A 23015-nucleotide genomic window follows, 5' to 3' on the forward strand; every position below is an offset into this window, starting at 1 on the left:
GGCCGAGCAACTAACTCAATATATTTGATACGTTTTCAAACAACTTAAACCCGTCAGTCTTAATCTGGAAGTGGGGACCGGTGCCCAAAGCTGTATTATGCATTGTCTTAATAAAACCAGCCGTTTATTTTATAATGATAATGTGTAGGTGAAATTTACCTTTCATTATCAAGTACAGCACACGGGTCATTCACTGTGTAAACCTCTAAAAAAAACGGGAATCGATTATCAGGTCACCCAACGAAAGAATTGACCCAAAATCTTAAAAGGGTTGCGTGTCCGGATAAGCAGTTTTGACGTTCACGTCCAAATGACTCAATATTTTGAGCTGAAATTTTGAGACAGGGAAATACACCATTTCTTTATATTTTGGCGCTTAACTTGCATACGTACTCGGACTTTTAATTTTGTGACTCTGTTCAATTCGGGATAGTCCCTTTAAGGTAAATGATGTATTTAGTATCATTTTCATTTTTAAAGTACACACCTATGGGGGCATCATAACCTTTTCTGTTTTTAGGGATTTTATATTGAACCGGCACGTGTGAACTTTGCTGACGAATAAATCGGGGTTTGAAAGATAAAGTTTATCTTGTTTGGATAGATAAGCACGGATTACATAAGTTTCTGTCAAAAGATAAAACAGTACTTCCAGAGAAGGCAGGACTATCCAATATGGCCACTCTATTCGGTCTTCTATCAGTAGTCTGTGGCTTGTTGCAGGTGACTTGTGGTGGATACATATCTAATGGAGATTTTGAAGGATCATACATGGACACGTGGCAGTGTAGTAAATGTACCATGGCTAGAGTCAAACAACCCCATAATGGTCAATACAGTGTCATGGTGTCTGCACGGTAAGCCTCGTCCTGTACCTAAAGTACTATAAAAGCACAGCTTTGGAGCAACGGAATTACTTTACAATTTCGGGTTTTTCTCCTTCCGACTTTTACCCAGCATGGTATCTTTCTATTATCTAAATCTTGAGGAAGAATAACATTTATATAGATAGTTGATTTCTAAATGGTTATAACCCTAAACAACTGCTACATACGCGTTCCTGTAATTTACCATAATATGCAGCACAAAAAATACCAATACAGACAATTTGATTATTCATAAAGATTACTCGATCTGAAAATATCTGTTAATGTAGATAAAACTAAACGGAATTAATACATGAGATATTTTTTCCGATTTCAACCGGGAAATCGCTTTTAAGGCATGATATATTTGCAGACAAGATGCTGATGGTATAGCTACGGGCGTCAATGGTCATTTAGCCAGTAAACGGGTGGTTATCAAAACTTTCATCAAATTCCTTAACCTTCCAACTGGCAAACATTACGACATGGTTTCTATCATGATAGAAACTATTCGAAAAGATGGTAAGAAAGATGACATTTTTTTTGTAAAACTAAAACTAAAAAATGACTAAACTGTCGATGTAAAAAATACTTTTCGCGGCATAACTGGGCCATTTTGGGACGAACATATGGCTAAATTTTATTTCAATGATTATACATTGTCGAGCGCTTTGTTGCCTAATGTTAGTATGTCATTTAAGCAAATTGAATTCAATCCAACGATAATAATGAAATAGGCGCGAAATTCACGAAATGACCCACACGGTCAATTATTTGAGTCACGTCTGTTGTTTTGGGTTTTTTTTTTTTCATTTTTTTTAACACCTACAGTCACCATTGTTTAATAACTTTGCTTTTATTATATTAATATATACAGAAACATGTGCTATTTATTGTACTGCATAAACAGCATTAAAATTGAACACTTCAAAATGAAATGAAATGGGTTTCTATTTTGCTCCGACTTGGCTAATAAAGGCGGACATACACCATGCAAAGAGGTATAATTTGCCTGGACAGCGGCGCAATGGCCTACTCTTATATCAAATTCCAACTTCGAAGGGATCTTTTACGTGCACGCCAATGTGTACACGGGGCCTCGTTTTTTTCCCATCCGAACGACTATAGTGTTGTCCCTTGGCAGGCCCTCGCAGCTACATTTCTAGAATGATTCACATTATTGTTTTTAGGTAAACATTACTATGATACTATAGCTAATGACAGGTATATTAGATTAAATGAATGGGTAGAAATAGGGGCTGATTATCATTTTCACTGGGGTAAGTATACTCACGTATATTTCAACATAAATAAAATAGTTTCATTGTCTATAGATGACACAAACTAGGTCATTTCGGGACTAACACATGGTTTAATTTTATTTCAATAATTCGCTTGTGCGTAGGGGTCTTTAGCAGTGGGAGGAAACCGGAGGACCCGGGGAAAACCCACGAGGTTGGACAGGCGACCCTACTCCTTGCCACGTACAACCGGGGATTCGAAACCACGCCAGTTGACTCAATGACAGACTTTATGGTACAGCGTACACGTGCTAACCATTCAGCCACCCACCCCCCTTAGCTTTAATTAGGTTACTTACTGATATGTAACTGACCTTATACAAGGAATATGTTTCAATGATTATACATAACCTTAAATACAGTAAAAGCCTATAACATCACAAATCATAGTCCATCAATCGATGAGCATGCAAAGTTTCGTATCGATCGTACTCAGGGTGGGGTGGGGGGGTCAATGCCCGTATCTATCAGTAACCCTATCGATCAGTAACCTTCCTTTCCAGGGCTGCGCCTCCTTTCCCGAAAGTCTTGTGATCAGTATAAAACAAAATTTCCAATCAGGGTCAATGATCCATAAATCTTTTATTTACCAACGGGTAAAGGTCACAAAAGCGCTAACGTCTCTTGAACATTGCACACGAGTAGAGGGAGTAAAGACTATTGGTTACTGGAGTAAAAAAAAACAACTTTGGTTTAATTTCAGAGGCTAAAAGTTATGCCCGTGTGTATCTAAAGATAGCAGATACTAGTGTTAATTATTTACTGGATGATGTTTCTGTAGTCGATTTACCCAACAACTCTAACTGGCAAGCCCTAGCTGATGACTATATAGAGAAACATAGAAAATCAGATATTACTATCAGGTAACTACAAACCATTTCTTGTTTAAATTTCCTTAACTTAAAGGAGCTAAATCGCTAACATTTGGGACCTAGATATTGACAAAAGTGGGTCACAACGCATATAATACTGTAATATGAATGTATATAAACTGATTTACATTCAATGGTTTCCGTTTTACTCCAATTTCAAATTAGTTATGTGCGGCGAAATAAGCCAGCAGTCTCAAGCGAGTGCAAATTCCTAGCATCTGGTTATTTCAGTCTACATGCGCCGTTTGATTTGGTGCAATGTGTCTAGCCTCGTTCCTCTAGTCTCTTGATACAACTGGGGCTGAAGCGCATTATGGTACACGATTCGTGTACCAATGGTAAAATGTTTATTTTGTCTTAAATATTGGATATCAAAAGCCCATCTTTTTCCGGTAAGATCACAACATGAATGTTGATTTAATTAGACAAATAAATCGTGTTTTCAATGTTGAAGATTTTGGATGATATTGAGTTAGAGACTTAGCTACTTTAAATTTGTTTGAAATATTCAGGAATCACCACACCACCACTTCTCATTGATTGGGAAAATCTATATAATTAACATAACTGGTTACCTTTACGTAGAAAAATAAACCACCACAAAGCATCACACTCATACCTCTGAACTAACTAAGTCCAATATCCCAGCCCAGTTGTTAACCAATGCGGTGTCCAGCTATATGCATACTGGAAAACCTAAACAGTCATGTTTAAAGACCGCTAAATTGTTATATACTGACGAAAGTGAAAATATGTGTATTATTTGAATGTTGTTTGTACTTTATAGTCTCGAAGACCACCCATCAGCAGCTAAACATCTTACTGTCAGGGTAATATTTTCAAATTAATTTCTGGAATGTTTGCGTCTTTAAAAATATAATATCAAGATATCGGGTATAAACTGAATTGGTAATATTCCTGTTTATAGTCATCACAAAGGTCAGACACACCGGAAAACATGGCGACCAATATCACTCTACAAAAGTGGCAGATGAGATGCAACAGTATGTATGCATTAATCTGCGGGTATTTGCAAATACATTTATTTAATTTTAAGTGTTTCGAGCCCAATAAAATTATGCTCTATACACAAAATAAAACGACCATTTACTATGTGTGTTTTTAGGTTGAACAAATACGCCATGAGTTTGCATTTGGAAGTGCCATCTCGCTAGGTCGATCAAGGAGTACAGATTATGAAAATACAGAATATCAAAAGAGATTTTACGATTTGTTTGAATGGGCCGTCACCGAAGACTCTATAAAATGGGGAAGCTGTGAAAAAACACAGGTACTAAAGTATGACAGCAAACTAGCAATATTTTCTTAACTCAGTTCTGTTTATAAATTAGAGAGGTCGGCTTCAGTCGGGTTTATAAATATCGTCGATCATTGAAGGACAATATTGGTGTCAGTCATTATCACATACTGTATGTGATAGAACTGGTTAAACACGTTCCAAATAAAATTTTAACACTGAGATCATTGCTAGGATAGATGCGTTATGAAGATTTCAAGAGAGGGAAGTGAAAAACGCAAAAGGAAAACACGAGTTATTCCTCTATATAACTGACTGAAGTGACGAGTGATAACTTGTCTGCGATATCACATCGGTGGAAGCGGACGTTAAATAAAGCTAGTTCACACACACGGGTGATAACAGATACACTGGCGAATTTCTGCTCAATAATAATTCCTTCGAAGACCAAAAGTTGTTATATGAGACTGTAGGAGTATATATGATAATTCAAAAAAGTTATTGAATGTCACTAGCCATGGCCGACCTATATAAGTGAAGCTGGGAGAGTGTTGCGCTCATGTGAATCTAAGCGATCTGGTCTGACAGCAACGGCCAGGGCTTATACTACAAGTTATAGTTACATGTAAATAAACATGCGTAGGGCCTATACTATTATCCTTATACTTGAAACCGCTTATTTGCACAAAAAAACACACTTAAATGCTCTTGTCTAGATGAAAAGGAAAGTCAGATCAGGAAGGAAAACGAAAGCCCAGCCGCCAACATATCGGCATACACGTAAAAAGTAACCTTGCCAGTTAGAATTTTGCTCCCTAGCATCTCGGCCTTATAGACATATTGGTGTATTCAAGAGACGTTAAACCCTACACATTTCTTTATTTTTGTTGTAATTTTCTATCTTGCTTACAGGGTGACGTACATTTAACATACCAATTCAATGCCATCGACAACCTCATTAGTAGAGGGTAGGTTTTACAAAATGATAAAATTATGTCTCGGATAATTTTGACATACAAAACAAAATCATACAACATATTGTGAGGTTTTGGGAGCTTACTATTACTTAGTGCTTTAGATATTACTTTTTGAATACCTTCGATTCATTCACAATTAAACATGCATTATGCAAGAGCTAAATCTGCTTATTGCAGGTCTTTCTTTAGGCCTGAAATGTTTTCTAAAGTATTAATTAGACATTAATTAACTGATCCAGGCCTTAATCAACTCTCGATGGCATCAGATTTCTCCGATATTAAATAGATTAGAATGGTTCAGCGATACTTTGATTTAATCAAATATGGAGGACCGAGACTTAGCTTCGATCAACCAGTACGGTGGTTGAAATTATTGCACACGTCTGTCAAACCTTCAAAGGCTAATATCTTCGCTTGCAATAGAGTAATTTAAATGAAATTTTCAAATTATTCATTTTACATCGTCTACTTTCGAACTATTATAGCAAGAATGGCTAGTTCTTTATCTAAATCTTACATAATGTATCTTTAAGAAATAAAACTATAATGCTATATGGTTTAGTTTATTTGCATGCGGATGTCAGGTTATCACTTACATGTCTCGTGATTGAAATCCGGCATGGGATTTTTTTAAGCCTGGTTAAGTTAGGAGTAACGATTAAAGGTCTGCCTACGTGGCATGCACGTGAAATCTTGACTGTTGGAATTCGATAAACGGTGGGCGTAAACGTATTGTGTTGACAAGACGTTAAATCCTATTCCAGTATTTCTGTGCTTCCAAACGCGTACCCAATCTTAACACATTCCCCCCCCCCTTCTCCAAGACCTATCACAAATAGCATATCTTGTCGGAATTTTTAAAAGGTTTCACGAGCCGCCCCCCCCCCCTTACTTTAAATTTACCGACAGGCGATTATCCACTAGGCACTAATTCCTCTTTGTATATATATTTTATTATTTAGGATTAAAGTCCGAGCTCATAATCTGTTCAGTAAAGGGAGACTACCTGCTTGGGTTAAAACGCTCACCAAAGACGAGGTAATGAAAGCTTTTCAGAAGAGAATACAAGATGTCGTCGTTCCATTGAAAGGAAAGTAAGTATCAATCGTCACTTCCGATTCATGACACCTGTATTACTTATCTATCGTAGCAATGATCTCTGTGTTAAAATTTTATTTGGAACGTGTTTAACCAGTTCTATCACATATGTGATAATGACTGACACCAATATTGTCCTTTAATATTAAGATCGCAATTAATACTCTGGCAAAACATATTACAGAACACGGGTTTGCTATATGTAGTGGTTAGTGTTGGCAACGGGCAGAATGTGTTATTACCTTTATTTTTTCGGGAATTTCAAATAGCTAAGAATATTTATTTTTCAGAGTTGAACACTGGGATATCAACAATGAAAATCTCCATGCTGATACATTTGAAACAATGAGTGGTGACCCGAATATAACCGTCTGGATGTTCAAGCAAGCGCATAAGGCCGACCCAAATGCTAAACTCTTTTTAAACGATCAAGATATTATCAAGAATCCACCTGAGGCCTTATTCGTGAGTGAATTGTTTTAATCGAACCGGGTGGATTTTCAAAACAAACTCCATAACTATACTCGTTTAAGCCGGACAGGCGTATCGCGTGTGCGGCAATGTATTCATGGGATTGGCTTTTCGCAATGAAATGAAATGTGGTTTAACGTCCTACTTTTCCGAGGGTTATTTTGCCCGGATTTCGAATTCTAACTGTCAGGTTCTTTAACGTGCATCCCAATGTGTACACTGGACCGCGTTTTTTCGTCCTGACAAGGGGGGGGGGGGCGTGCCGCAAAAACCCGAGGGAGCGAACCTGAACCCCCTGGATAGCGAGTCAGCGAATTAATGTCAGACTTACTGAGCTTTCCCCAAATAGCGAACCTGAGACCCCCTGGTTAGCGAGTCAGCGAATTAACGTCAGACTTGCTGAGCTTCCCCCAAATAGCGAACCTGAGACCCCCTGGTTAGCGAGTCAGCGAATCAGCGCCTGACTTACTGAGCTTTCCCCAAATAGCTTTTGTTTTTATGTGTTAGCGGAAACCATAACTAAATAGTATTCAAGGCGCAAGAAAGGTTTCATCCCCCCCCCCAAAAAAAACCCCAACAAACATTTATAACAACAGTTATATTACCCAGACAAAGCTACTCGGGGAAAGTCATAATTGATAGTCTATAGAAAGGCAAACCATGTTTTGTAATATTGCTTCGTTGTAAAAACATTTGAAAGAAATGATAATTTCGTGAGGTTTTGCGCACTACATAATATTGACAAAGTCTGTGAAAGACTTTAGTAACGGACCCGTTTTATCCACAGTTTCCCAAACATCAAATGTCGGTTTACGTTTTAAGGATTGCCCTCCCTCCCTCCCAATCCACTTTGATATACTAAATATTTTCGTGGTTTTTCAAGAACACTTTAGACCACTTCTCAACGTAAATAGCCTCTTGCATTGTTTACTTTCCAGGCACTGAAACATCAGAGTTCTTTCCTCCGGTCTGCAGGAGCACCTCTATATGGTTTAGGCATACAGAGTCATCTATGGGATCCAAGCGATCTGCCCACCATGAGGGTAACTAATTTATGCAATGAATACAACGCAGAATCAGGCTTAGTCTATAAATCAATCAAAGTTTAACCGTAATAAAAATTTGTCTGCGATATCACTTATGTGGAAGCAGACGTTAAACACCAAGAACTACTACTACCGTAATAAAATCCGGGGAAACTGAATCTTCTGTGACGTTACATGTAAATCAACAAAGGGCCATAGTTAGTAAAAACAAATTAACGGAATCCCATTGAACGCGAAATCGATCTGTAACATATTGAAATATAAAAATATCAATCAATTATATTTCAGTATCGATTAGATGAACTTGCTAAAACAGGGCTGCCATTATGGATCACAGAATTAGACTACTATAATTATGGCGACCCGGTTAAAATGGCCAAAAAGTATGGTCAGTTTTTGAGGTTGTACTTTGGTCATCCAGCAGTTGAAGGTGTACTTGTGTGGGGTTTCTGGGATAAACAACACTGGCGACCCCATGCGGCCTTATTTAATGGTCATGATGTTGCCGTAAGTACATGTCCCTTTATTTAATAATCATGATGCCATCTAAGTAGGGCCTACATGTCCCTAAATTTATTGGTCATGGTGTTACCATAAGTACATGCCCCTATATTTAATGGCCATGATGTTACCTTAAATACATACCCCTTTATTTAATGGGCATGATGTTATCGTACGTACATGCCTCTATATTTAATGGTCACGATGTTTCCATACGTACATTCCCCTATTGATTGTCATGATGCTATCGTAAGTACATGTCCCTTTATTTCATGGTCATTGTATTACTGTTAGTACATGTCCCTTTATCTAATGGTCATGATGTTACCGTTACTACATGTCCCCTTTTTTAATGGTCATGAATATACCGTAAGTACATGCCCCATGTGCGATTTGCGAAAATCAAAAAGCCACCTTACCGCGTACATGTCGACGACCTCTTGACACAAATATATCACATGTTAAATTTGAATCTTAGGTTTCTTATTACCTATTTAGAAAATACTTTGGCGGGTGGGGAATATATATAATTTATGTATATATACACATCTATTCTGGACAAACGAGATCAATCTGTTTCACGGCCTAGCGAATATTCACTGCGGATCAGTGTGAAACGAGATATGGCGAAAAGACCGTGTAATCAAACATAAAACCATGTTATGATAGGGACCGGTAAATTTTAATAACCAGTAATTTTTGTGTTTCTGAACTGGTTTTAAAATCCAGCTTCTTAATATTTCAGATAAATCCATCCGGACAAATGTTTCAAGATTTGATTCACAAAGAATGGCAGACAAGCGAGTCTCATCCGTTACCAGTTGGCGGGAATGTACACATGAGAGGCTTCAATGGAGATTATAAAGTATCAGTTTTACATGGAAACGCCGTTTTAAACACACATAATTTTACATTAAGCAAAAATGGCGCCAGTGTGAAAGTATCAAGTCATCGTGAGTGTTTTTCGATAAATACAAAAAAACAAATATTATTAATTATCGTGTGTTTTAGTCAAGCGTGAGACGGAGGTGTGAAGAGTTGGGGGGCGGGGGCGGTAGAGTAGGTGGTTACGTGCACTCGACTTTCGAATAAAATGTCGCGGATTCGAAGACCAAAATTCGTTGCAGTCGGAGAAGAAATATTATGGGCTGAAGCGATCGAAACTATTTTTTAAGAAGAGAAAAGGCCGTTACAATACGGAAATCATATTTAGAAATGCAGGGCACGCCTCTCTCGGCGACGCGGTCATCTATTTTTCCCTCAGATCCATATCCACTTGATCGTCCAAAAACATCAAGTATTAGTTCAAAAAATAACGAGTCTTCAACCTTTTTTTCAGTTGATGGTGGTCACGTGGACATTATAATTGGTTAACTGGCGTAATACGTGTTTTTTAACATACTAAACAGTAAAAAGGAAACTGTTGTTCTTTGGTTACTTTGTTGTTTCAAACCCAGCTCTCATTTATCAGGAATAACACACGTCTCCATATAAGAAACATTTGTGCGTGCAACGTTTCTTTTCCATAAATTAATGTTAAAGTATGTCATTAAGACACGAATACACGTCCTTTAACATTCTCCGGGTGAAATGAAATAAAATGGGTTTAACGTCCTATTGTTCTTCTCCGACTGAGCTAACGAAGACGGGAAATTTTGCCTGGACAGCGGCGCAACGGCGTACGTTGTCACTTGCCAGACCCTCTATCCTGCACCACTGTCAAGGGGGAACCATGTCGGAAAATCCCGATGAACTTTGTCGGCCAACACCTGGATCGAACTTGGGACTTCCAGGTTAGCAAGCCAGCGTCTTACTCACTGAGCCAGCGCGACTCCCCATTCTCCATGTAAACCTATTAGGGTTGCTATGACACAGATAATAAGGGTTAGATATGGGTTGCCATTATTATATATTCTATTCAAAAAAAGTAGGGGATATTTGATTTTTAAGTGTTATTAAAGTCACCTAATGAAACTGACGAAGAAACAAATGACAAAATGAAATGAAGTTCACATTCATCGATTTATTCCAAATGATCGTTAGACTAAGTAAGGCACAGACTGAACATTATAAGGGTAAAATGATACCCGGGGTCAAACAGCAAAGTTACCACAGCATCACAACCAAGTCAGTAACGGGTAAATCCTCCTCTGTTTGCCAAACAAGCATTGATCTGACGTGGCATACTCCTAATGAGACGTCTAAGGTCATTTTGGTCCAGATTGTCCCATTCCTGTTGCAACGCAGCAGCAAGTTCTTGGACATTGGCAGGACGTTGTTGACGTTGACGTAACCTCTGTCCAAGCATGTCCCAGACATGCTCGATGGGGGAGAGGTCGGGACTCAGTGCTGGCCAAGATAATGTGGTGATGTTCTGTTGTTGGAGGTAACCTGTAACGATCCTGGCCCTGTGACATCTTGCGTTGTCATCCTGGAAGATGAAACGGCGGCCATGACGTCGTGCGAACGGCACAACATGGACTGCCAAGATGTTGTCCCGGTAGTACTGGCCTGTAACACGCCCTGCAACAACATGTAAAGCCGTTCTTCCAGCAACAGTGATGCCTCCCCACACCGTAACAGAACCACCCCCAAATCGATCATGTCTGATGACGTTAACGTCTTGGAAGCGCTCGTTTCGACGACGCCACACCCTCCTACGTCTGTCCAAAAAATCAACAGTGAACCTTGACTCATCTGAAAACATCACATTGCTCCAGCGTCGATTATCCCAGTGTTGACGATCCCTACACCAACGACGTCTTGCCTGAATGTGATGATCTCTCAAACAAGGGATCACGCGAGGACGTCGGGCGCGAAGGTGACCCCTATGCAGTCGATTCCGAATCGTCTGGCCACTCACTCTCACACCAGTGTCTGTTTGAAGACGAGTGCTGATCTGATTTGCTGTGATGACACGATTTCTCAAGGCCAAGGTACGGATAAATCGATCCTGGGCTTGAGTTGTCGCCCTTGGTCGACCTGAGCGTGGTCTGTCCTGTACAGATTGTGTATCACGGTATCTGGACCATAGCCTGCTTATGACAGACTGAGAAACATTCATCGTCCGCGCCACAACCGCCTGTGTTGTGCCGATCTGTAGCATGCCAAGGGCACGTAACCTTTCATTTTGGGTAAGCCGACGCATATCAAAATTTGTTTTCTGGTCACTAAAACAATTAAACTGATGTTTCCACCCTGGAATTCAATGCCACAGTGACTGTAACATTCAAAGTCAGAGTCATGCAAATCTTGGTTTGGACCCCCATGATGATCCCAAGCATCACCTGCATTCTATGCGGTAGCTATTGGTCCGTTTGGGCGTCACATGTAACTGGAAATGTTTCTTCTGTTAGGTTCTATAGTGACTTTTTTCGTAGTCATTTGCATATTTTAGTATTATGCCCCCAAAATCAAATATCCCCTACTTTTTTTGAATAGTATATCTATACTAATATTTGTGACTGTCGTTTGTCTGTCTGTTCGGGGTTGGCGGCTACACTAGGTCTGCCCCGAGTCTGAAATTTGGGGTTTAGGCGTAGCTCGGACCGGGGAGTAACATAGGCCAGGTGGCGTAAGTCTACCACTTCTGGTTTCGGGGTTATGACCCCCGAGCGAAGCCGGGCATTCTTCTAGTTACTACTATTTTTAAACGTGCCGTATGCAAGTACACCGAGACCTAGTAATTCCGATGACGGAAAATACGCGCGGAATGTTCAGTTGCGGATCCATGTGGGTCTTCTAGGGGCCCGACCCTCTAAAAGGCAGTATAAAATATTCACTTATTATTCTGTTTTTATGAAACATGTAAATTTGAGTTTTTTGTTGGTTGTGGTGATGCAGCTGATGAAACTGAAGGTTATATTCGAGTCCAGATATCCGCCACAAATCACCATTGACAACCCTGCATCCATAATTGGGTGTGTTGTTTTATCCGTGTTTATCCGCGAGATCAAACAGTGTAGCATAATGGTGGACTAAGCTAGTTTAAAATTCATAGGAAATTCTTGCCGAGAAAAACAAAGAAATCGACATAATTATTATATTCTTTAAATTAAAGGTTTTTTATCAAGAATAAAACTGTCAATGGAACTGGATTGTATCTGATTGGTTTTTTGTGCTGAAAATCTGTCTTCACTGAAAATTTACTTTACGTCTATAGATAAATTCGCGTATTTAGTTGGGTAGAGCTTTGTAGCACCATGAGTCTTCTGTCTGACGTGGAGAGCGTCTATGGGAAACCGGTCGCCACATCCTACATACAACCCATGCATCTTTTCTTACTACATATTTCTGTAGCCTTGTGATCGTCTAGAATTTGTCTCTAGCTGTCTTTACTTCTGCTTCACGTTGTGTATTTACTTCTTCCAGTTTCTTAAGACGTTTGTCTTACCAGGAATAATAATGCATAGTTCGCTTCTACATTTTATATAGCATATAAATGAATACAGGTATACAAGCATAGCACAATTTACAATACTATATAGCTAAAACCACTTCTCCACCCTTTCCAGCCTCTCGGCTGTCAGATGTACCCTCGATCTCTGGAATCTAATGCAAGTCTGACTTACAGGGTTCCCCGGGTTCGTTTAAAAATAAATGAATATCAGGCACCATAAAGCGTGATCATGTCCCTGAAATTGTGTAATTAACAAAATGATTGGTTACTTTAAATCAAATGATGCAATTAGAATAATTCCACGCACGTGTAATTCTGGTGGTAAATGAGTGACATATGTTTTCGATAAATAACTCTTTTTTATGTGTCAACTGTCAATTACAGACTAAGTTGATTTAATGTACACTATATATGTGAATATGTTTGAAATTACTAACTTGCCAAAGATATTAATTAATGAAATATAAAGGCATCTTATTTCAAGAGCAAAAATTCTAGCAATATTATTACAGCTTTCCCAATTACATCAGATCAACATCCTTTACTATAGATTGGTTGCAAAGTCGTGAAGAGAAAGCAACTTAGTTCTATATGAACTAGCACCTAACCGAAAAAATTTTCTTTGAATATTTGTCATGGTAGACCTACATTTCTTGTAATAGATAACAGACAACAAAGAAAGGGCCAATGAATTATTAATTAAGTTTTATTGTCATAACTGTAAACATAAAAATGTTCCGTGTCAATAGTTCGGCAATTGATTTGCGGAAATTACCAACACATATTGGAACATTACAAAGATATTGATTAAATATTAGCTTAGCATTTGGGCGAGAAAGACTTGTTGTTAAGGCGTGTATAGTGTATCCACTTTGACGGGTGTTACTTCAGACTTGAAAATTTGTGTTTAGCAAAAGTATTTGTCAGGTTTGATATATTTTTATATATTTTATGATTCTAATTCATTCATAATAGGCGCTGTGTTTATTATCTAAACAAATTGTATTTAGTCCTACGATCATAATGAAATTGGGGCGAAAGAAAAAGACACATGGTATACACATGTACTTTGATAAGGAGAAATGCGGTATATTTTGAATAGGTTTTAACGCCCTACTGTTTTGCTCCGACTGGACTAATGAAGAGGTGTTAGTTGTTGGAGGAAATCCGGTATAGTTTTGATGTGTCTTTTAGATGTGCGGAGAAATGCGATGTGCCTTTAACTTTGGAAGGAAATGCGGTATAATTTTCTATGTGTCTTTAGATGTGGGAGGAAACCAAAGTATAGACAAAACCCATCGGTCTAAATGGCGCACCGTCACAAACGAATGAACCAAATTTTAAAAAGACTATAATTTTTATGGATAGTACAAAGCTTGCATCACTCAAAATTGTGGCTTTTAGTTCCGAAAGATGTATATCAATTTGTATATATCGACTTGTTGGTTCTACAGGAGTTGGGCCAGTCTTAGAAGAGAGATTTAATTGGTGACTGCAAGATCCACTCAAAGCCATTTAAAACGCAATGTCAAATCCAAAGTTTATTTACAGGAACAACTTTTAACAAATGTACATAACAATTGACAAAATCGAAATAAAAAGCATCTGTGGATAATTTCATGAAAGAATTCACTACAAATGCACTAAACCGAAACGTCAGAGAACCATGAAACAAAGCAGGGGTCCTCTGAAGTCAATATCTGGTACATGTATGTCCACCCTGAGCTCTTACACATGCCTGAAGTCGCCTTGGCATGGACTGGCACAGATGTCTCACTACACACTGTGGGATTGTGTGCCAATGATTTTGGAGTGCCTGTACCAACTCTGCAACAGTTCGTGTGGCACGACTTAAGTTCGAACCCGTCGTCCAAGTTCATCCCAAAGGTGTTCCGATCGGGTTACGAGCAAAACGTTTATGTCGACGTCGGTAGATACGGTGACGTCGATCAGGAAAACTGAGGTTGAATCGGGATTCATCCGAGAAGATGACGTTTCGCAATGGTGTGTTGTGCAGATACCCCTGATTTGCGGCCCATTGCTGTCTGGCAAGTCGATGACGATGCAAAAGGATTTGACCTTAGTATAGTCGACGGCAGCGTAACCCAAGAGCAGCCAGGCGCCTTCGGACTGTTTGAGAGCTGATCTGACGTTGCCGTGTTCCAACAGTTCCCTTGGCAGTAGCATTAGCTGACTGTAACCTGTAGTCGGATGTGACGACCTTGAGCAGCGGTTGTTACAGGTGGCGCTCCATGTCGGGGTCGATCGGCAACTCTTCCAGTGGCGTGGAAGCGTTGTCTGAGGCGAGCAATGGTCGATGGGTGGACATTAAAGAGTCTGGCGACGGCTACCTGTTTTGCCCCTAATTCAGCACGCCAATAGCTCTGTTCCTGTTTTCTTGTGTAAGGCGTGGCATTTTTCCGAAGTGATGAATATTGAAATTTTGATATGTATTTAAAGGGCCAGAATGCAGGGAATGTACATGCAAAACGTGTGACATAGGACTGCTAGACCGAAAATTAAATCGCTGAAATTCCCGTTAGATTATCTAGTTTTTAACTATTATAGTCAGAACTGTCGGCTCTTTATCTAAACTCCCATAATGTAACTTTAAGAAAGGCAAATGTCCTTGCTTATGAACTCGTATGCTAGTAACAAACGATAAATGTCTGCTACTAATGGATGCTCAAGCTGTTTATTGTTAAAGCGGCATTGTGGAAGATTAGATAAAGAGCTGGCAGTTCTCACTATAGAATAGTTAAAAACTAGATAATGTAAAGGGAATATTCTGAAAATTTCAGTCAAATTGCTCCACTCTGAACCGAGATGTTAGCGTTTAAATTTTAGGCCTAGCCTCGATCATCATTACTAAAGTCGGTAAGATTTAAAAAACATAGTCTCGATTAACCAACTTTGGATTAAATCATCAATGAGCGTTGAGCAGCAAACCGGATTCAAATCCAGTGAAAATCGGACACACGAGATGTGATCGAGAGTTGATTAAGGTCTTTTTATGTTAAGAAATGTCTAATTAATAGTTTATATAACATTTCAGGCCCAAAGAAAACCTGCAAATAGCAGATTTAGCTCTTGCATAATGTATAATATGTTTAATTGCTTGATTTTAAGTTCTTGGCTATGTATGTGCTAGTGAAGACGAGCATGCCGCGACTGTCCACGAGTACAGGATGGACCTCGGTGTTTTTCTGAAATTCCTTGCCAGACCCCGCGTCCTCCACAGCTAATAAGGCTGGAAAATCCCAAGGAACATTCTCGGCAAACACCGGTACTGAATCCTTGACGGTTTGATTAGTGCTTTACCAATCTTTGTAGGTCGCTAAAAAAATAATTCCCCGTTCGTTATTTAGTGAGTGTTAACATCCGTTTCCACTGAGAGTGATAGCAATGTTTCTTAAGAAGAACCATTTGTGATTGAGAGACAATGTGGTTTAACTGTTCTGCTCTGATTGGGCTAATGAAGACGGGCATACGCCATACAGTGTGCTATGAGGGAAATTTTGCCCGGGCAGCGGCACAACGACCTACGCTTATATAGAATTCTAACTGCCAAGGGATATTGTACGTGCACGCCAATTTATACACGGGACCGCGGTTTTTCATCCCACCCGAACGCCTATACTTTGTCCCCTGCCAGACCCTCTTCCCTGCACCACTGACAATCCCGATGAACTTTCTCGGCCAACGCTGGGATCGAACACGGGACATTTAGGTTAACGAGCCAAAGTCTTACTCGCTGAGCCACCGTGGCTGCCAGCGTAGGACAGGAATTAATTGTCAATCGCGCACATTATAGATTATGATGGAAATTTGCGGACGTTCGTGCATAATGTTTTGGTCTAAGTGGACTAGTTCTTGGATGTTATCATTAAGGGTCGAATATAGGCCTATAGGGCCTACTTTCGAAAATGTCCCATGTACATTTCGAATGCATCTTTGGGGCGCATACTGTGGCCTCCCCCCCTTAGCGTTGTATACTCGTGGCGATCTCTTTAATTATGCAGCTACTATTCATTATTTGCTTTGTATTGGTATAAATATATCCATATCTATCTTGATACGGATTAAACATAGGCTACATAATGCAAGAGCTAAATCTGATTATTGCAAGTCTTTATTTAGGCTTCGGATGTCATAGAAATTATAAATTAGATCTTTATTTACACAAGCACAAAATCAACTCTGTAGACCCACGGATGGCTTGGATTCGGCTTGGATTTAAACGGAATGTCATTGATTCAATAAATTTTTAAATGGCGTCGTAAGCTGAGATTAACCGTTACGTTGACGTCATACTCCCGGAAATTTTAGATCGAGGCTAAATGATAGCGCGTACGAAGCGAGGCCGCTGTTGAGCGAGGCTGCATGTCAGTCAATTTGATTGAAAGTTCGATATATACGGCCTTGATATTATGTTTAGTTGTGGTTAAAATGGGAGTTTGGATGTCGATATTATACGCTCTTTTGTCACTTGCGTTTACAGAAAAATTATGGTAATTGATAAACATCGCAGCTAACATCACCCCAGTTGAATTGCAGCCCCATTGGATCAGTTTCCTATTCAGTATGTGTCTGCTTCGGGAGTTACGTAGGCCTACCAGTTACAGTACAGGAGTACTAGAAGTCGGCTATAATTATGCCTCATTGATTTGGTCCATTCCTTTCAAACTTTCGCTTCTTATTATATTAAAAGTTTTGTTTTTAATTTATAGTAAAAATAAATGTGATACGAATTGAATTGCAACCCGGTCTCAAACCTGATAGGCTAACGGTACAACAGCCTTTGAAAACGTTACTTGATAATCGAGATTATGTAGGTGGAGTTAACGCCTGTCAATCAAACTATTGGCCATTCTCGGAGACGGTGAAGAGAGAGTTGACTCCTATTTCTAGTCAAAAATTACAATGGTGATAACTTTGTTCAGAATAAAGTAATTTGACTGAAATTTTCAATATATTCTTCTTTCATCATCTATTTTTGAACTGTTATAGCAAGAATGGCTAACTCTCTATTTAAATCTCTAATAATGTATCTTTAAGGGGGATCACGGTGGCTAAGTGGGTAAGGCGCTGGCTCGCTAGCCTGGAGGTCGGGTGTTCGATCCCTGCATTGGCCGAGAAAGTTCATACAGATTTTCCGGCGTGGTTCCCCCTTGTCAGTGATGCAGGACGGAGGGCCCGGCAAGGACAGCTGTCTAGTCATTCGGATGAGACGAAAAACCGAGGTCCCGTGTACACATTGGCGTGCACGTAAAAGATCCCTTGACAGTTGGAATTCGATATAAGAGTAGGCCGTAGTGCCGCTGTCCGGGCAAAATTAACCTCATAGCACACTGTATGGCGTATGTCCGTCTTCATTAGCCCAGTTCGGAGCAAAACAGTAGGACGTTAAACCCCATTTCATTTCATTTTCATTTCATTTCATGTATCTTTAAGCTATCTATCTCTTTCATATTTATCATATTTCGTTTTTTTATTTAACAGAAAATATCGAGACAGAAAAGTTTGAGAGGGAGAAGGCTTGCGAGGGAAGAAACGCCTATCATGGAATGGTCTGATGACAACATTCACAATTTCATGTTATTATATCTCATGACAGAGAGTGAAGATTTCCCTCTGATGGCCATCAGCCTCTTACTGAAGAATTCTAAAAGTATTGACAAATGTAAATTAGAGCAAATTAACAAGCAATTACATGATCTGTCCGTTTCAAAAGGTTTGTGGGACATTTTTTTAAAAGTATTTTGCGGGAAGTATCACCTGATTTTCGGCTAGGTGGCGCCTGTGGTAGTGACAAGGAAAGTGTGTCTATAAAATCGTTTAGATATGAGGAAAATCAGAGATCCGTAACACACATATTGCCATGGCGGACATGCAAAAGACCCATTGTCACATGTATTTTGATGAGGTCAAAATCCCCCCCTTCGCAAGCATGCTAGGCTTAAATTCACCCCCCCCCCCCGTAAAGTGTCTACGGGACGTTAATCTATTTGTTTTGTCGCCATATCGGGACGTAGAAAGCAACTGATAAAGCTATATAATTATACTGACATGAATAAAGCTAAATGTTTGTTATTGGCGAATAACGAACCACGAACTAGCTTGGGTTTCGTTATTCGATAATAAGGGGGGTTGGATGGCCGAATGGTTAACACGTGCGCGCTGTATCATAAGGCCTGCCATTGAGTCAACTTGCGTGGTTTCGAACTTGAGTAGGGTCGCCTGCCCAACCACTTGGGTTTTCTCCGGGTCCTCCGGTTTCCTCCCACTGCTAAAGACCCCTACGCCCAAGCGAATTATTGAAATAAAATAAACAATATGTTAGTCCCGCAATGACCTAGTTTGTGTCGAGTGGACGTTAAACCCCATTTCTCTCTCTCTCTCTATTCGATAATAAGAAACAGCTCGTTATTCCAGTAGAAACACAACTTGTTAGCATCCAATCTGATTAAAACAGATCATTTTTCGTTTCGTTTTTATAGTTCAAAATATCGTTTCACTTGTCTTTACTACACTAGGATCTGGAAGAGTTGTTATCATTGACATGTTCTGGTAGATATGAGGGATTAGCCAATGAAACGGTCCGTTACGGCGAGTTCTTGGCCTTTTGATACACGGAACTGTTGGTAAACCACTAGAAACGTCAACGCTGATTGATTAATCAATGTCTGAAGTCATAGGGTCAACTCCCACTATAACTTGTCAGATCTTCATGTTGTGTAGGCCATCGAAAGTATAAAAAAACGAAACGAAATATAGATCAGTATTTTAATCAGATTGGTTAGAATCTATCTCCCAAGACTTAGTAACTCTTTACTAATTGATTGGCACTCCTTTACGCATCCCTAACAAATTACAAAAAGTTCAAAATTCAGCAGCAAGGCTCATCACCGGAAGTAAATATGATGATGATGATATTACTCTCATTTTACAGAAACTCCATTGGTTACCGATTATTTTTAGAATTGAATTTAAAATCCTCCTTTTAACTTTTAAATGTATAAATGATATGTCACCGTCATATTTATGTTCACTTTTAGAAATGTATACACCGAGTCGCACTCCGCCGCACTCCGCCCTCTTCTTCTGATCACATTTTACTTGTAAATAAATCGGCAAGACTTTTATCATTTGAAGCTCGATCTTTTACCGTCCAGGCACCCAAATTATGGAATTCTTTACCTTTTAATATAAGATGGTGCGCCAATATATTCTCTTTCAAGTCGCTTCTTAAGACATTTTTGTTTAAGAAAGCCTTTAAATTAGACCTACAATTCAATTCTACTTATAAAACATATTTGTGATATCAGATTTTATTCTAAGCTACCCTGTTATAGTTTACTTTCATAGTTTTATTTAGTTTTCCTACGTGTATATTTATTTTTATTGCATGCTTTATTGAATTGTATTGTACAGCGCATCTGAACACGTTATGTGGAAGATAGCGCTCTATAAATGTTAACGATAATAATAATAACAATAATAATACTTATAATAATACACATTGTCGTGCAACAAAAGGAACCCTTGGCAGTTGGATTTCGAAATACGAAATAATAATAATAATAATAATACTTATAATAATACTCATTAGCAGTTTGATTTCGAAATACGAGTAGACAGTAGCGCCGGAATTCGCATAAAGAATTAAAAGCAGGGGGGGGGGGGCGCCGCTGTCCGGGTAAAATTTCCCGTATAGCATACATGTCCGTCTGCCTTGTCCATGTAGGTCAATTTTATATACTCTTCAAAAAAAGAGTAGGGGATATTGGAATGCAAATACCTATGCAGGTTGCGATATGATAAATAGTCCTGGACATTTGATATGCTTTGAGAGTATGTTCACAGATGAAGAACTTATCGCCCCACCAGAACCACTGAGCTGCACATGCGACACGCAATAGCGCCATACAAGTGGTAGGGGTTCATTGTCAAATTTGACACTTCATGGAAGGGTTGATGAAAACTGCCGCGTGCTGGTTTATCTATCCATGTTTGCTTTCCTATCGGTTCTTGCATAATATTAACTGTTTAGCGTATCTTTGTTTTAGTGTGTTACGTTTAATTTGATCGGGAGACGTGTTCGTCGAAGTCAACGTCAACCGATAACACTGCAAGAATTGGCCGTGGCACTGCAAGAGGAGTGGGTCAGATTGCCCCAAATCGTGATTGGACGGTTGATTAGGAGCATGCCACGACGAATTGCTGAATGTCTGAGGATTGGTGAAGCAATTACTCATTATTAAGACAAAAATCAAAAACGTCCATTTTCACTTTTGACGGTGTATCTCTTTGTGAGTGAAATGGATCCGTCAGATAAGCCGCCCATATGAACTGTTTATGTTCATGTGTAGGAAATTGGCCTGTTATTAACATAGTATTACACAGATTACCTCAAACAAAAACAGCAGTGCATTTCCGCAGTTTTATATGGTTTCTGAATATCCCCTACTTTTTTTGAAGAGTATATTACATCCCAGAAGAAGGCTAGTTTTTCGAATGACAGACTGGGTAACCTCAGATAAATTATCGGTGATACAGATGAAATGACAAATCGGGGTTTTCGCCCGGGCATCTTATATCTGGCCGCTATAGGCTACGTGTGCGTACTGAATACTGTTTTATTTGTTACATGATATATATGTTTATTTTATAATCAATAGTGGAATACTGCGTTTTATCAGTGAAATAAAAGTGTTATTCCACTGGCTAGTTGTTTTTACCTAAAATGATTGTAAAATCATAAAATAAATAGAACATTTGTCGTTTTGTCGTGAATAACATTTTTTATTTCATCTCTAAACAAGAAAACGTTTATATTTTCACTCATGCTACGCATTCGTGAAAATATAAGTTTTCTTGCTTCTTGATGAAATAAAATATGTTATTCACTCTCAAACGACAAATATTCTCTATATATTACTAACAAATATATGGTACGTTTATATTAAAACTACACGTGAATTATATTTATTCTTTGATAATTGAGTAGTCATTTATATGGAAAGACTAAACTTCCAACATTTTATATTGGGTGGCCGAATGGTTATATAAAATGATCTAACTCTCAGTTAAACATATAAGTAAAATTCAAGTATTAGAGAAAAAACACTAAAAATTAATTTTTTGGCTATTACTTTCATTGTTATCAAACGAATCGTCAGACCATTTTAATAGTGTTTTTTCTCTAATACTTGAATTTATATATATAACACCCATAGGGCCATTTCGCTCGAAAACAGGGAGGAAAGGATTCGCTCCCGGTGATGGCCATTTATTATTATTTTTTTTTTTTAATTTTATAAAGTCAAGTTCAACAACATACATTACTTTACCATATATTTGTAATTAATGTATAATTTTGTGATAATCTAGTATAAAAACTTCTGAACTTGGCACTTTGCCAAGTCTAGTTTATGATATAATTGTTCGAAAGTCACACGTTTGACTTAACACTCTGTTATAGCATTTTACTGTGTAACAAACTGATTATTTCTTATCATTATGCATCTGTTTCTGCTTCGTCGATCATCTGTTCTGCATAGCTTGGTTAGAAACATAAGTTTATACAAATAAAATAAATAATTGTGGAGCACTTGATTTCTATACTCATTTAAATCTATTCTCTGTTTATTTTTATTTTTCAGAGAATCTCATCAAAGTAAAAAAAAAAGTGAACGGCAGTGAACAATAAGGTCGATTTCCTTTTATTAACACATACTGCATAATTTCGCTTCCAATCAAGGGATGCTGGAGCGAATATTACAAATGCATTTGAGTAAGACTTTATGGCGCCATCCAATTTCGTTGGATTTGCAGTGTATTTTTTTTTTTTTAGTCTATTGAATGCTGTTTAAATTTTCCAGAAAATTTTGTTAATCCAAGCTAGAATGTACATATATGGCATTGATTATTAAAGAAATCAAAATCAAGATCGCAACAAGACCCTTATAAATGTATAATCGAGATATTGTTTATTATCGTAACACCGGTAACTATGACAATTGAGGCTACGATGTTATTAAAATGTTGTTTTCTTGGCTTAGAATGAAGTAATTTGACTGAAATTTTCAGCATATTCCCTTTACATTATCTACATATTAACAATTATAGCGGGAACTGTCAGATCTGTATCTAATCTACCATAATGCCGCTTTAAATAATAAATATTAACCGGTCGTTTTGATTTTATGGCCATCATGGCCGGT

The 23015-nt window shown here is 38.5% G+C and overlaps 2 long non-coding RNA genes across 2 annotated transcripts; both read left to right on the forward strand.

Annotated features, from left to right (window-relative positions):
• The first annotated feature begins 707 nt into the window (after positions 1 to 707).
• LOC126829884 (uncharacterized) lies at positions 708 to 9847 on the forward strand. Its single transcript, XR_008788903.1, has 13 exons — positions 708 to 857; positions 1240 to 1388; positions 2057 to 2146; positions 2871 to 3030; positions 3827 to 3869; positions 4166 to 4330; positions 5210 to 5265; positions 6237 to 6368; positions 6663 to 6837; positions 7782 to 7886; positions 8178 to 8396; positions 9136 to 9343; positions 9730 to 9847. It is a non-coding gene; the product is annotated as an uncharacterized LOC126829884 (long non-coding RNA).
• Positions 9848 to 13623: 3776 nt separating this feature from the next.
• On the forward strand, positions 13624 to 22556 carry LOC126829984 (uncharacterized). Its single transcript, XR_007683628.2, has 3 exons — positions 13624 to 13716; positions 18292 to 18523; positions 22455 to 22556. It is a non-coding gene; the product is annotated as an uncharacterized LOC126829984 (long non-coding RNA).
• The last annotated feature ends 459 nt before the right edge of the window (positions 22557 to 23015 follow it).

This window comes from Patella vulgata, chromosome 1 (assembly GCF_932274485.2).
Source record: "Patella vulgata chromosome 1, xgPatVulg1.2, whole genome shotgun sequence".
Classification (NCBI taxonomy): domain Eukaryota; kingdom Metazoa; phylum Mollusca; class Gastropoda; family Patellidae; genus Patella; species Patella vulgata.